Source organism: Rhinatrema bivittatum, chromosome 4 (assembly GCF_901001135.1).
Source record: "Rhinatrema bivittatum chromosome 4, aRhiBiv1.1, whole genome shotgun sequence".
Lineage (NCBI taxonomy): Eukaryota > Metazoa > Chordata > Amphibia > Gymnophiona > Rhinatrematidae > Rhinatrema > Rhinatrema bivittatum.
The window spans coordinates 477,935,784-477,952,297 of NC_042618.1; the positions used below are offsets into that span (position 1 = coordinate 477,935,784).

Below are 16,514 nucleotides of genomic sequence, written 5' to 3' on the forward strand. Positions count from 1 at the left end.
AGGCCCCTTCCACTCAATGCAAGCTAAGAGAGCCGAGACCCCCCTCAACTGCAGAGCAGGCTAAGAGAACCCCCAGGTCCACTCCAACCCAAGAGCAGGCGAAGAGAGCAGAGGCCCCTTCCACTCAATGCAAACTAAGAGAGCCGAGACCCCCCTCAACTGCAGAGCAGGCCAAGAGAACCCCCAGGTCCACTCCAACCCAAGAGCAGAGGCCCCTTCCACTCAATGCAAGCTAAGAGAGCCGAGACCCCCCTCAACTGCAGAGCAGGCTAAGAGAACCCCCAGGTCCAGTCCAACCCAAGAGAAGAGGCCCCTTCCACTCAATGCAAGCTAAGAGAGCCGAGACCCCCCTCAACTGCAGAGCAGGCTAAGAGAACCCCCAGGTCCAGTCCAACCCAAGAGCAGAGGCCCCTTCCACTCAATGCAAACTAAGAGAGCCGAGACCCCCCTCAACTGCAGAGCAGGCCAAGAGAACCCCCAGGTCCACTCCAACCCAAGAGCAGAGGCCCCTTCCACTCAATGCAAGCTAAGAGAGCCGAGACCCCCCTCAACTGCAGAGCAGGCTAAGAGAACCCCCAGGTCCAGTCCAACCCAAGAGCAGAGGCCCCTTCCACTCAATGCAGGTTAAGAAATCCGAGGCACCTTCACCCCTAGATCTCCACAAAGCCACAAGGTCAATAACCATTATAAACACATCTCGTTTATCATGATTCAACCTGTCATAGCTCCCCAGTTCTATCAGTTATTGCCAAAATGTATTAACCTGCTGATATTTAATTTAAGCTGTTCACCGTTATCTGTTATGATTACAGTTATACCTTGTTTTTTACTTATTGCCAAATTGTACTAAGTTGTTATATCCGTAAACCGGAATGAAGGCAGCTAGCTAAATTTCGTTATATAAAAGCAATTAAATAAATAAATAGATCTATAGGACAGGCTGTAATCATATTATCAAGGAAGCTTGAATAGAGGGAGAACATGGCTGTGTTATTGTCATCATAAGGGAGGCAGCGGTAGAGAGAGGACTACAGCTGAACCCTGGTTCAACGCTTTCACCATTATCGCCCACAAGCTGCAAACTCCAGGCTCTGATTAAATTCAGATTACGTGCTCACTGTTCTTCAGGTCCATAAACACTTACGACCAATGCAGTAAGAGGCGCGTTAAAATGGGGGCTCGTACTGAGCTCGCGTTTTCGTTCACAGGCACAGCCACATCCCTTGGGCGCCCAATGCAGTATTTAAATGAGGGGCCGTGTAAACAAGGACGCGCTAGGGAAGAATTGTGCGTCCCTGGTGCTCGAATGCAACGTGGCGCCCACACTTGCAATGGGCGCTCAATGCGAGCGTGCGGTTTTATCTTTACTTCTTCTGGCCGCTCTTGCTGTGGGTGCTGAAGACGCCATAGCTACGCGCCCCTTACTATTGCGCGTGCATAACGTGCGTCCAGAAGACTTTTTTTTTTTAAATCAAGCTTATATCCCTTTATTTGTAACCCCCACAAGCAGTAATGATACTAATTAGGAGGAGCCGCAGAGGACTGTGTTTTTTTTTTTGTAATAACTCCTGAGCCCTTGACTTGCAGATGGACTCAATGCCACCTCTGGGGCTGGAGTTAAATTTGCCGCATTAAAAAGTTGTGTGCGTTGGGTGCCCAGCGATTTTGGCCTCCTCTACGTGGAATTTGCATGGGATGGGGGCCATCAGCTCTGCATTTGTTCGGGCGCACGTATCTCCTGACCGCATCGGATGCTTGTCTAGCGCTTCCAACCGTGCGTCACTGTGTGCGCTTTACTGCATCGACCCCGTATGTGCTGGGAAACATTTCCAGGGTCTCTGGTTGCATGTTTTCTGGAGAACCGCCTCGGTATGTGGAAGTGCACTGATCAGATGCAGTTTGCTTTCGTTGGGTGGATTTTCCTGTAAATCCCAGTACCCGAGGCACACAAGGGGGGTAGGCAGTCCATCCTTAGCAGCCTATAGGAGAGCGGGAACGCATGCAAAACAGAAGGACAGAAACCCTCATTTCTGAGTGACCACCAGGGGTCCCGGGGCAGAGTTCTGGGGATGGCTCTAAAATTCCAAACCAATCTCTCCCAAGGGAGATAAAAGGCTGAGGAATGCTGGGTCAGACCAAGGGTCCATCAAGCCCAGCATCCTGTTTCCAACAGAGGCCAATCCAGGCCACAAGAACCTGGCAATTACCCAAACACTAAGAAGATCCCATGCTACTGATGCAACTAATAGCAGTGGCTATTCCTTAAGTAAACTTGATTAATAGCAGGTAATGGACTTATCCAAACCTTTTTTAAACCCAGCTACAGTAACTGCACTAACCACATCCTGCACTAATCACAGATTGTGGGCCAGCAGCCAGGAACGGGAGGAGGCCTGGCAGCTGGTGAGATGACTGCTGCCTGGCCGAGGTCAGCAGGGACCTTGAAAGGAAAGTCTGTTCCTGTGGAGCTACAGCGGGGACTCTCGGTACCATGCTGACTGCCCATTCTCAGCTCCTCTTAAAGGCACAGAGCCCTAGATTTGAGTCCTATGGAGCTGGAGCCGTGGACCCATTGCAGAGAGACCAAAGCAGTTGATTTGGGCCTGGGAACTAGGGATGGATAACGCCTCAGAGTGGAACTGGAACATCTGCAGGCGTGTAACACCATAAATAAATCCTCAGATTGCTTTTTCCATGCTTGCTTTGAATGGCTGTACTAACTCTAACCCCAGCCCCATTCTCTCTTATTATCAGCACCTCCTAGTTACTATTATAGGTGTATATTAGGAAAAAAGAAAGGAGAGCTGGGAATAAGAACTAAGGAAGCAATGGAATCCATTTATTAACAGAGCAATACTCAAACCGTCTGCAATCATGCAAATTCCACAGGCACTTTTTAGCTGAGGGACTTGCAAATCGTCTGCCGTCATTACTGCCCCTGGAAAAAGGACCCAGCAGGATTTGCCCCTGTTTTAGCTAAAACAACACACGTAGATTTGAAAATCCGGAACCATGTGCAGTGCTCACCTCCCCTCCAGGCCTGGGGGAAGGCCTCCGAGCATTGTGGGTAAATTCAGTCGCATTCGAAGCTGGCAATCTATAAGGGCTGTGGGGCTATAACTTAGCCGGATATAAAGGGGGCGTTTTGGGGGAGTTCCGGGGAAGGGGCCCCGTTATATCTGCCAGCAGAAGCGCCGGGCCTGGATCGCGTTAGCAGGCAACCGCGATCCAGGCCATCAACGTTAAATAAAGGTACTGGGAGGGGGGTGGGTGAGTCAGAAGGCCGGGAAGTTGGTGCCACAACTATTAAATGTTGATTTTAATTACAGGGGCCGTCTCTGGGGGGTGGAATGGTCAGACCCGGAGGGCTTTTGCAAACTCGGGTGGCAGGGAGGCAGAGGCACAGGCCGTGCATTGGGGGTTTTTTTCTTGCCTGTAACTTAACCGGATAATATTCTTTTTTGAATGCTTCCGGTTAATTTTCAAGTTATACGGCTAACCATGGCTGAATAACTTTATACATAATCGGCGATATTGGAAAAGACTGTCCGGTTATGTGTAACGTTATCTAGACAACTTTAAGCAAATCTATTCAGCGGGACATTTACCTGTAGCCAGATAACTTGTCCACTAAATGTCTTACTGAATACGGGCCCCTGTGTGGCCCAATTACTCCACCTATTCTTCTGCCAGCCACTAGAGGGCGCCTCTGGGAAAGCAGAGAGGGGTAGGATGTGGTTCTTGCTGCACTGCAGGACCAAAGCTGCTCCTTGGCTTCCTTGAATGAACATAAATTGATATCATTCTGATAAGCTAGGCAAGGTCATGTAGCAGCAGCGTCCGTGCCGGATCTACTTTATAAAGACTGCAGGCACTACAGAGGCTGGAAACGCATTCAACCCGAGATCAGCACCAGCAATGCAACGGGGCCTCACCGTCCTGATCTGCCTCTCACTCTGTTTCTTTCTTTGTGGCCGGTGCTTTAGTTAGCCAGGGATATACCGCAATTACCTTGTAAAATGGGTTGTGTCGTCTGGCTGCCATGTTGGACCAACTGGATACGCAAAAAGAACCTTTTAATTGGACCAACTGATTGCCTTTTGGGCTGATTTTTCAGAAAGCTGCTAAGCAGCGATTTAGGTGGCAGAGGATACAAATTCACCTAAAACAGCTGGCAAGAAGTAAGCCAGAATATCCCTATGCACAAACGTATCCACGTAACTTAGCCGGCTGGCACGAAAATCACCCCCGATCCAATCCGCTTTTGGCCATTTTTCCAGTGGCTCAATATAGCCACATAACGATGCACTGTATTATGTTCTCTGAGGGATATAATACTGATATCACCTCATATATTGATCTCAACTAATCTATTACGTCTAAATTGACTCATGTGACAAGCTTGTCAGATCAAAATTTATATGTCTTTGTCTAAGTTAAGCATGAGAAGGTTGTTTACAGAGACAAAAAATATTTTTAAGGAGAGAAGAGGAAGATTTCATATAATTTCATCTATCAGCGCATCCAGCAGGGTTTATAATTTTAATCATCAACCAACCTCCTCCCGCCCGTGATTATTTTGTATTTATGATTAGCGTGAGGTATTCTTTAATATGTGCTTACGATATTTAAATTTAAAGACGTGTGTATGAAGTCAAGACTATCTTGTAAATTGTGGTATATGAGCCACTAACTACTTTTGACTATAGGTCTAAATTTCTTTCAAAGTGCCGAACCTCTCCCAAAAACGCCAACACTTTTCAAATATTAGCCGGAGGCCTGAAGACACGAAATCAATTCCTAAAACTTATCTTCTTATATGTCCATGTCCCAACAAAGATCCTTCATCAGGGGGTGTACTATTGTATCCTGGTCGTTAATGTCGTCCGGCGTTTTGCTAAACTTTACTTGCCGTATTGTACGGTCGCCATGTCATACATTCGTCTTTAAATTTAAATATCGTAAGCACATATTAAAGAATATCACACGCCAAGCATAAATACAAAATAATCACGGGCGGGAGGAGGTTGGTTGATGATTAAAATTATAAACCCTGCTGGATGCGCTGATAGATGAAATTATATGAAATCTTCCTCTTCTCTCCTTAAAAAATTTTTTTGTCTCTGTAAACAACCTTCTCATGCTTAACTTAGACAAAGACATATACATTTTGTTCTGACACGCTTGTCACATGAGGCGATTTAGACGTAATAGATTAGTTGAAATCAATATACGAGGTGATATCGTGCATGAGTGATATCAATATAGCCACGGCACAGGGCAGGTTTTAAAATTATAAAAAAAACACAGTAGTAAAAATTACCTTGGAGGTTTTTTTTTAACTAATGACGGTGCCTTAGTCCCCTGATCACAAGCAATTATTGCCGAGATCAGGCATCTGAAGTTTTCCCCTCCAATCTGAGCAATTACCAGTGCGGCAGAGCCCAGGTAACTGAGGGCTTTTCTCATTCACTGTTTTATAGCCACTCAGTTTCATCTCCCCCCTTTTTTTGAATTTATTCTTAGTTTTGACTGTTATGGATGTTAATGGAGGTTTTGTCTAATGTTGATTTCTGGTTCTTATGTATTTTGTAAATGACATTTTGACCTTTGGAAAACCTTGAGTAAACTGAATTACAATTAAAATATAGTAAAGTTTCCATATAAAAACAGCACTCAATTAGGAACAACCCTGTGTATGAAAAGCAAAACTGCAACTTGAAAACCAGACCCTAAAACACCAATACACCTCTTATTAGGAAAACAGAATAAGTCGGGCTGCGATAGATCCCTACACAGAAATAACACGTTAGCAGAATCCCTCACCTCGGTCACATGTGCAGAACATAGACAGACCCTCATCAAATACAGAATAAAGATAGCAATGTATAAACAGAAATGTGTAGACAGAAATCGAAGCGGAAACGGCAACAAGCCAGACTCTGGTATGCAATGCAATAATGGAAAAACATAAAACAATAATAAAATCAAGAAATATAAATCCATCATCTACTAGATAAATGAAGCTTGACCGACGTGCCACAAATGTGCAGTAGAGAGCAACTCTACTGCGCATGCGCGGGCAAGCACGTCGGTCAGAGCTTGCCTGTAACAAAAATGGCGCGGCGGTGCGCGAGGGAGGGAGGGACCTCCCCCGGAGATCTTCCGTCTGTGCCATCCAAAGGGGTTGTGAATGAGCTGAGAGAGGGGGAGTGACTGAGGGGAGCGGGAGGAGGGAGGAGAGAGTGAGGGGAGGGAGGAGAGAGTGAGGGGGAGGGAGGAGGGAGGGGAGAATGAGGGGTAAGGAAATGGACTGAAAAAAAAATGTTAATATAGCCCGTTGTTACGGGCTTAATGGCTAGTAATAATATAAAAAGAATATTTCTAAAAAACTGCTGAATAGAATAACATACAATAATTAAGAACGCATAAAAGTTTAAAACTATTTTCAAACAGAAATAAAATATTTCAAAATAGCAGACATATCACATATACAATAATTAAAACTAATACATATAGAATAATCCCCTGCTCTCCAAACCTGAAAACTTTTGATTTCCAGTCATCCTGAGCTAATGGGGGGGGGGGCGGGGGACAACAAACTTTCTACAAACACAATCTAGGCAGATTCTCACACACACACACACACATAACCCAGACAGGCTCTCATTCTCACACACACACATAACCCAGACAGGCTCTCATTCTCTCTCACACACACATAACCCAGACAGGCTCTCATTTTCACACACACACAACCCAGACAGGCTCTCATTCTCTCTCTCACACACACACACAACCCAGGCAGGCTCTCAATCATACACACACACACACACACCATGGGCAAGCTCTCATTCACACACATTCACAACCCAGGCCTTTCTCTCTCACACATAACCCAGGCAGGTCTCACTCTTATCACTGGCAGCCCAACCAGGGCCTATCTACTTTCCAATGCAGCTGCTCCTCTGTGCCTTGCTGGGGAAAATGCATGAGTCCACACATACACATACACAACATGGGCAGGATTAGCACGGAAGAAGTGCCAGCCCTGGCTGCTGGTCTCTGCAGAGCTGGAAAGAAGCAGGCCAAGACTTGGAAGATGGAGACTGTGGCTTGGGTAGAAAACCAAGCAGGCCATTCAGCTGGGTCTATACAGAGCTGGTCTTCCTTGGACCCAGCCATGGCCACAGGTTTATGCAGCTCCATGCTCAGCCACGGCTGTTTATCTGTACTTGATAAGAGAACCTCGCTGGGATAAATGACAGCAGATTAACACCTAAAAGGTCCCTCCGGTACACACAGCAAGGTGATTAGGGTTGCAACTGTTGCTCCGTGCAGGTTTTCTCTTTGCAGAACTGTCACTCCAAACATTACCACATTTTACCCTGCTTCAGGGTGGCCCATGGAAAAAGTAGCCTGCCTCCAATACCAGTGCCATGCTCTTTGGAGCAAGCCGTAGCCCCTTGCTCTCTGTCTGCCGACTGTCCGTCTGTCTGGCGATGTGGTGTCGCCCCGAGTGCAGTGTTCCGGCTTTATTTTGCCTTCCTATTCAGTCCTTCTGTGCACATCGTGTCAGAAAGATGGTGTTCTCCCTGGAACAGCGAATAGTGATTGTGGAAGGCTGTGTGTGAAGCGGAGGCCTTCGTCGACAAGTACCCGGGAACAAAACCACCAGCTAAACGTTGTATTCAGAGTCTGGTTCGGAAATGGCATCAAACCGGCTCTGCCGCAAACATGGAGAAACCGAGGCCTCCATCGGTCAGGACGGCCAAAGTTGTGCATGAAATTCAGTAGCGGATTGCAAGTAGCCCCCAAAAATCAACTCGAAGATTGTCTCAGCAAGTTAGTGTGTCACAAACGACGTGTCAGCGAGTGCTGAAATCTCTGAACCTCAAACCACACCAAATAACCTGTGCAGGAACTGAAAGAGCCCGACAAAGCTAAACGCATAAATTACTGTACAGAGTTGCTGATTGATTGCTGACGGACATTGGACCCATTGCTGTACTTCATCATGGACGAAGCTTGGTTCCATTTATCAGGTCATGGAAATTCCCAGAACACGAGGTACTGGTCCGCTGAAAATCCCCATTTGACTCGCAAAACACTTCATGACCAGAAAATTGGCGTTTCGTGCGCAGTGTCAGGAACACAAATAGTGGACCCAATTTTGATGAACTCAAGGCAAACATCACAAACACTATCCGCAGCAACACTGTTGAAGAGCTGCAAGCAGTATCAGCCAACATGCTCCGACGTGCCCACAGGTGCATAGACGTGAACGGGGACCACTTTCGGCATCTGCTGTGACTTGTGGGTAAGTGAATAAAAACAATCCACGTGCTTGTTCATCTTGTCATACTATCGCCGGAGGCAGGCTACTTTTCCTTGGGCCACTCTGTATATTTATTTAATGAGTTTTATATACCGTCATTCGGAATCGTTAAAATAACGCCATCGTAACGGTTTACAATAATGGTTTATTTCCATCCTCTAACTATTTAGGATCCTCTGTGTTTATTTATTTATTTATTTATTTATTTAGCATTTTTATATACCGAAATTCATGTAGCAGAGTTTATCCCTTGTCCTTTGGAACTCAGTCATCCTTCTTGTCTTCAGCACCTCTTCCGGGAGGGCATTTCATGCATCCATCATCCTTTCCATGAAAAATTATTTCCTGCCATTGTTTCGCAGTCTACCCCCTTGGAGTTGCATTTCAGTTTTATATTGCCTCAATGTAAAGATAGTGTGACCTGTAATCACACTGTCTCACTAAACATCATGTAAGCCGATGTGATACCCTCTGGTGAATGTCGGTGAATAAAAACAGACAAATAAATAAATAAAATGACTCCTACAGCTTCCTTTTCATTGGAGAAGATTTGATTTTTGTGCATTATTAATACCTTTTAGGAATTTAAAAGTCTGTATCATATCCCCCCCACCTCTAATTCCTCTAAGGACTAAACACTGAGGTCCTTCAGTATCGTCTCATAACTCTCTTGGTGCAGACCCCGCACCATTTTGGTTGCCTCTCTCTGGACCACTTCCATCCTATCCTTATGCCGCCAGTATCCGCTCCAGAACTGAGCCCAGTACTCCAGGAGAGGCCTCACCGGTGCCCTGTACAGGGGATCTATCAGCTCCCTGGAGCAGGGACTTGGGCTGGATCCGGTTATAACTGAAAACATTACTTCATCAAAGGGCACCGTAGCTTCCTTCGCCTTGGGTCAGGAATGCTGGGTTGGAAAGCTTTGGTTTTGCTGATTCGAGTAACAGTGCCAGCTGGAACACGTCAACTCCACCTTCTGCGAAAAAGCCTTCACTGCATCGTTGAGACTTGACAACGTGGCGGTGGGCCTCAGTACCTTACTGTTACCTGCTGATTGGCTATAGGAATTCATTCGCTATTTCATCTTATCTGGAGTGCGATGCATCCTGGCAAATCTCTCATAACTTGGGGGAACACTGGACGTTATGTTTCAGGTCCAGTTGAAGAGTTGGTGACTGATGTCAGAGTTTTAAGCCTCAGAGGGACCTACTCTTCAACTGGACCTGAAACATAACGTCCAGTGTTCCCCCAAGTTATGAGAGATTTGCCAGGATGCATCGCACTCCAGATAAGATGAAATGGCGAATGAATTCCTATAGCCAATCAGCAGGTAACAGTAAGGTACTGAGGCCCACCGCCACGTTGTCAAGTCTCACGTTAACACCACCGTGCATCACACCGAGACCTCCCCTGTTCAATGTAATAAACTGCCCCCTCCCAAACACCAGTCTCATCCAAAGCCAACAGAGTTATCTGGCAGGAAAACCAACTACTGTATGAGAGATGTGAACTTCTTCAAAGCACTGCATGAAGCTTAGAAAAATGTCACAGCTTTGTGAAACTGATTCGCAAACCCTTTTCCTTACAGAAAATCCCAAAGATCAAGCCACTCAGAAAATCTGCAGCAAATTTCATCACCTGAGCCATTTTCTGGAAAATCTTGTTTTGGATTTTTTTAAATTTCACCCAGATCCTCTGGGGAAAACGACAAATTTCTTTAGCAGATCTGCGTGAAATCCCCAAACTTGCCCCGGGTTAGTCTGACAGCAAATTGCTCAGACCTCGTAGGCCGTCACCCTCGGGACACTGTGCAAGTGGTGGATGTAAGCCTTCCCTCAGGTCTCTTCCAGGAGAATGCACATCTTAAGGGGCCCCTGCTGATGGAAACTGCAACTCCTAGAAGGGCCAATTTATGACTGGTGATCCTCTCCACCATCTTTATTCCAAGGCACTGATAAGGATTCGTGTGAAATGAGCGCTGGCAGGGAGGGATGCAGCACGTCAGGATATGGATCACAGCTTGGCTTCTTCCTGCCACCCAACTGATTTATGATTAGATACAGAATGAGGTGACCAGCCTCCTACAGGGCATTCTTTCATTCTCTTAGCATAATTCTTCTCTTCCTGCCACATCTATTAAACTTTAAAACTGATGGGTGATGAGTCAGACGCCACTCTGCTTTGTGCCTTTGTCTCGCACTGTATGAGCAGAATAATTCTTGTAAAAGGGGACAATCACATCATTCTGTGTTACACTGGAATGCACATACAGATACATGCACACAAGCAATGACATACATGCACACACGCACTGGCTTACACACACAGATACATGCACACACGCACTGGCACACACACAGATACATGCATATATGCACTGGCATGCACATACAGACAAATGCACACAAGCAATGACATACATGCAGACACGCACTGGCAAAAATACAGACAAATGCACACAAGCAATGATACATGCAGACATGCACTGGCATGCACAGACAAATGCACAAAAGCAATGACATACATGCACACACACAGATGCATGCACTGGCATGCACATACAGACAAATGCACACAAGCAATGATACATGCAGACATGCACTGGCATGCACAGACAAATGCACAAAAGCAATGACATACATGCACACACGCACTGGCACACACACAGATACATGCAGACATGCACTTGCATGCACACAGATACATGCAAACACGCACTGGCATGCACAGACATGCACACAAGCAATGACATACATGCAGACACGCACTAGCACACACACAGATACATGCACTGGCATGCACATACAGACAAATGCACACAAGCAATGACATACATGCAGACATGCACTAGCACACACAGATACATGCAAACACGCACTGGCATGCACAGACATGCACACAAGCAATGACATACATGCAGACATGCACTGGCTTACACACACAGATACATGCACGCACGCACTGGCATGCACATATAGATACACGCACATATGTACACAAGACTATTTGGGTTTTATTTTTTTTATCTACTTCTTTTGGGTTCCAGCTCCATCAGAACCAGATTCTTCCGGGGCAATGGAACCATAAAGCCTTGATTCACAATTGCACACGGTTTTGCTCTCACTCCCCTCACATCATAAGAACAGTCCTTGGCCAGGTTTGGCAGACCCTGGTACTGGTGAGCCCGAGTCTTGCTACAAGAAGGCACCTTTGTGCGATGGTTGGGGGCTTCCCTAGTCCTGGCTGCCCTGAGGAACAGAAGCCCAGCTGTATCTCCCACATGGCAGTGCAGATCACGGGCACCGAGACCCTCAGACGAGCCTCCCTCGTGAGGTCTGTAGGGCACGACTGTGGCTGCTAGCTGCAGAGATCTTTAGGTCTCTTGCAATACAAACCACACACAGACTGCATCCTCCTGCCAAGGCTCCTAATGCACAGAGCCATTACTCAACTGCTAAGTGGCCAGAATTGCTGCTCTCTAGAGGCTACGGATCTGAGGTACAGAGGAATCCTGGGTAATGGAAAAGGTAGCCGCAGTCTTTACGAGCTTATTATGTCTTTCCTCTGACCCTATTGGAGGTTAATTGATTGAATGATTAAGCTGACATTGATTTACAAAGAGAAAATAAGTTCACAGCTCCTGAGACCGACCAAAGCATCTCGAGGGTCCTTCCAAGAGGCAGCACAGCGCGAAAGAAGTAGAAATGTCAAAATTATAACTGCCACCGAAAAGCAACAAGCAGGAGCCGTTCCCGAGCGACTCCGCAAGGAATAAGAGACACCGAGGAGGCTTCCAGCAGGAAAGGACTGGAGACGGCTTCAGATTACGCTTCAGCACCAGGGCCTCTCTCTAACAATCCACGGCAACATCACTGAAAATCTCACTTACCACCCAGAATGCAACTCTGGGCACCACAAGGAGACGCACAAAACCAATCCCTTGTGAGTTTATTGCACAAAGTCCCACATTAAGTGGAAAACTCATTCAAGAGTTAAGAACTCAAATCCTCGATTCCCCACTGTCTGCCTCCACATCCGGCAAGGGGACAAATCTGGGTAATTCTTGCATCCAAAATCCGAGACAGCCTGGACACCTCACTTACAGATTTGGCCAGCGCAGGTCTGGCTGGAAACCGTGGGCCTCAGGTGGAACCTGGCAATGGCCAACTCGGAGATGTGAGCACAACCCGGAGCCAGGCCGGGCTAGGATAAGCCGGGCATCCACTCAGGTGTTAGCTGCAGCGCGGGGAAACTCAGCTCCTTCACTAAGAAACTGTGCGGGAGTCCCAAGGGGCTGATCGAGATCCGGATGACACGGGACGCAGCCCTGCGAGATGCTCACGAGCTTCCCTACAGCAGGGGCCTCCACGGGGATGAGCCGAAATGCTGCTCTTTTCCAAATCCAGCCCCAAGCCCCGTCGTGGATCAGAGGTCAGCGAGGCACAGTGCAAGTTGTGCCTTCACCCCGTTCCCCCGATAGCGACTTCGTTTCAGGAGGTCACCGTGGCCCGGTCCAGCACACCTGGATCTGGAAGCCCAGCCTCTGCAGCAAAGTGCAGAACAATAAATAAGAAACAAAACGGGCCCTGTCAGGACAGAGGGAAGGGTGCTAGGTAGGCACCCAAGATTTAGATAATTAAACTCAACAATCATGAGGACATCATCACCACCACCACCACCCCCCTCCCAGAACCTTTAAACATTGTTTTATACACACACACGCAGTACCTAGATATCTATAAAATACAAACATTTCGGAAATTATATCACAGTCTCTCATGAATGTGTCATGTTTGATTTTTCAAGGTAGACTGCAAAAAAAAAAAAAAATAAATCAAGAAATTCATACATTTATTAATTAAAAGAAATCCATAGTGCATTGGCTGAAGGCAATCTCTGAAATGTTTCTCTTTACTATTCACCATACAAAAAAATGCAGATTCTGTTTTCACCTCAGTAATAATGGGGCAAACTCTCTCCATTACCTGGCACTTTCTCCAAAACCCTGCAGAAGTGTCACTTAGAATCCATCTACCAAACCTGCCATACCAGATCAGCAACAACTCTACCTATGAAACTGAAAAGGCAAACCTGCAAATATTGCACCAGTCCCTAAAACACCAACACACCTCCTACTAGGAAAACAGAACAGGCCAGGCTGCTGCAGCGCCTTCCACAGAAACTGCACATCAGCAGAATCCCTCACCTCAGTCACAGAAAGACCCTCACCAAATACAGAATAAAGTGACCGCAGAACAGAAACAGAAACATGCAAACAAAACCTGAACCTTTCTTGCACTGCAGTCTCACCCTCTCCCCTCCCGTTCCTCACAGACAGGAGGGGAGCGGCTGGATTAGGGAGCAGAGTAGCCCATCTTTTGCTGTGCTCTGTGCACGCCAGTCTCATCCCTTCCCCTCCTGTTCCTCACAGACAGGAGGGGAGCGGCTGGATTAGGGAGCAGAGTAGCTCACCTTGCTGTGCTCTGTGCACGCCAGTCTCATCCCTTCCCCTCCTGTTCCTCACAGACAGGAGGGGAGCGGCTGGATTAGGGAGCAGAGTAGCCCATCTTTTGCTGTGCTCTGTGCACGCCAGTCTCATCCCCTCCCGTTACTCACACACAGGAGGGGAGCGGCTGGATTGGGGAGCGGAGTAGCTCACCTTGCTGTGCTCTGTGCACCCCAGTCTCATCCCTTCCCCTCCTGTTCCTCACAGACAGGAGGGGAGCGGCTGGATTAGGGAGCAGAGTAGCCCATCTTTTGCTGTGCTCTGTGCACCCCAGTCTCATCCCTTCCCCTCCTGTTCCCTGCACTGCCTGGGAGAGGAGGGAGAAGTGAGCAGAACAGCTGGAGAAAGTGGCCCTGGCACTGTCAGCAGGGGGCGCCAACGCGTCGGCTTCAAATCAACGTTCAAAGAGCAGAGAAAAGGTGGCCACAAGCCTGGGGAATTCACTTTCCATTCCTCACCGCTGGGCGTGAAGGGGATCTTCTTTCACACAGTAAAATGACCCCTTTCAACGGGCAGGAGGGGTAGTAATCCCACACGCATGCTGGAAGCATTTTCCCCGGGAAGATGCTGTGAGTGCGTCTGGGCCTTACCGAGCTCGTTCTCTGGAACAACGCTAGATCGACACTTGGTGAAAATAAAGGAAATGAGCCCTCATTACAAGAGTCATGAAGAGCCTTGCAAACGCTGCGACCCTCTCCTTCTCTGGAGAGGGCTCCCCGCTCATTCGCCCTCCCAAAGACTCACTCGGGTAGCAGTCCAGCCGCTGACTCTGCCTCCCCGGGGGCTGGGAGTGCATTACTGCAGCTAGGTCTGCTGTGGCATTTACACGATGGATGCCGCATTGCTTGGGAGGAAGCCACGGGCCGGCAAATATTGCTTTAGCTAATTAATTAGAAGTTTCATGTTAAACAGTGCCCTGGGCCAATAACGGAGAAAGGGAAGATTCAGCTCCACTCTCTCCTATTTTACTTCCTAGATTATCCAACAGACAGACACAGTTACCCGTAATCATCCAGTGCTCTGTACACAGGAGCTGGGGGTGACCGCATGCAGGCAGGCGTGAAGCCCCTTCCTCTGAGCCATCCAATCCCGCCAGCAAGCAAACTTTCCAGGGTGAATATCCACTGGCAATATCTCACGTTTTCAGACCTCAACAAGCCCACGGTGCTCTGAAGGTAGAAAACTAGAAGATATCCCAGTGAGGTGCTTTCTGCACTCTCTCTGTCCTTCACCTAACTCAAGTTAATTCAATCCAATTCCCATCATTTAAACGAGCAGCTTCTATAAATGTTGCCGACGGCTCTCCAGCCCTGATTTCTGCCAATCATTCTCACTCTCACACACTGACTTGCTGCGCTTCTCATCTCTTTCACATGCCTACTCCCTAAGCCTCGTCTCTCTTACATGCTGACTCCCTGTGCCTCTCCACATGCCTCTCATCTCTCCCTCACACTGACTCCCTGTACCTCTCTCCATGCCTCTCATCTCTCCCTCACACTGACTCCCTGTACCTCTCTCCATGCCTCTCATCTCTCCCTCACACTGATTCCTTGTACCTCTCTCCATGCCTCTCATCTCTCCCTCACACTGACTCCCTGTACCTCTCTCCATGCCTCTCATCTCTCCCTCACACTGACTCCCTGTACCTCTCTCCATGCCTCTCACCTCTGTCATATGCCAACTCCCTGTGGCTTTCCCCATAACTCATCTGTCACACGCACTGATTCCCTGTGCCTCTCATCTCTCACATGCACTGACTCCCTGTGCCTCTCATCTCTCATACATACTGACTTCCCTGTGCCTCATCTCTCACATGCACTGACTCCCTATGCCTCATCTCTCACACACTGAATCCCTGTGCCTCTCCCCATGTTTCTCATCCTCTCACTATCTCCATCTTTACACCTCTTATTACACCTCTTCTAGTCTTTCCATTTCCTTCCCTCCCTGTGTCCCTCGCCCCTCTCTCTCCCTCAGCAGAGCACTCTCTTATTTCAGATTCTCTCTTGCTGGGCTCTGGAAGTCCAACATTCTCATTAGAAAAGAAAGGGGAATTATCTGACTGCAAAACCTTTATGGATCCACTGACTTGGAGCAGGAACAGCCACCTGCTGCTTGACTTTATCCCTGGGATATTGTTGCCTGCAGACTCGGTGGGATACACCTTATTAAAATTCAGCTGAAACCTGCAAATCTTTTACAAGTCAGAGTGAGGAAAGAGCAGCTGGCAGAAACAGGATTCAGGGAAAGAATAATCACTGAAGCAAAAAGGACTCAGGCCCAGTAATGAGCCAGTGTAATATCTACAGATCTGCACATGCCTCAGACAACCGGATCCCATGGCATTTCCAGGTCACAAGTACCCAGCAGATCCCATGAAGCAGATCTATTTCCTCTTACGCACTCTGAAAGATCGCGATGGCTTGCTTTAGTCTGCCCGGCTAATAATGTGTTATATGGACTTTTCCTCCAGGGACCTGTGCAAACCTCTTTTAAACCCCGCTGTACTCGTCACCCGACCACGTCCTCTGGCAGCAGATCCCGCAGCTTGATAGGGCGCTGAGTGAAAAACACTTTGCTTTGAATCTGCTGGTTGTTAGTTTCATGGAGCATCCCCAAGTTTTAGTATTATTTGAAACCACACTGAATCCCTGTGCCAACTATAATACT

At 47.5% G+C, this 16,514-nt stretch overlaps 1 protein-coding gene across 4 annotated transcripts in view; it reads right to left on the reverse strand.

The window, feature by feature from the left end:
* SYN3 (synapsin III) overlaps window positions 1-16,514 on the reverse strand; it is a 387,951-nt gene that overhangs the window by 323,670 nt on the left and 47,767 nt on the right. The window lies entirely within an intron of this gene.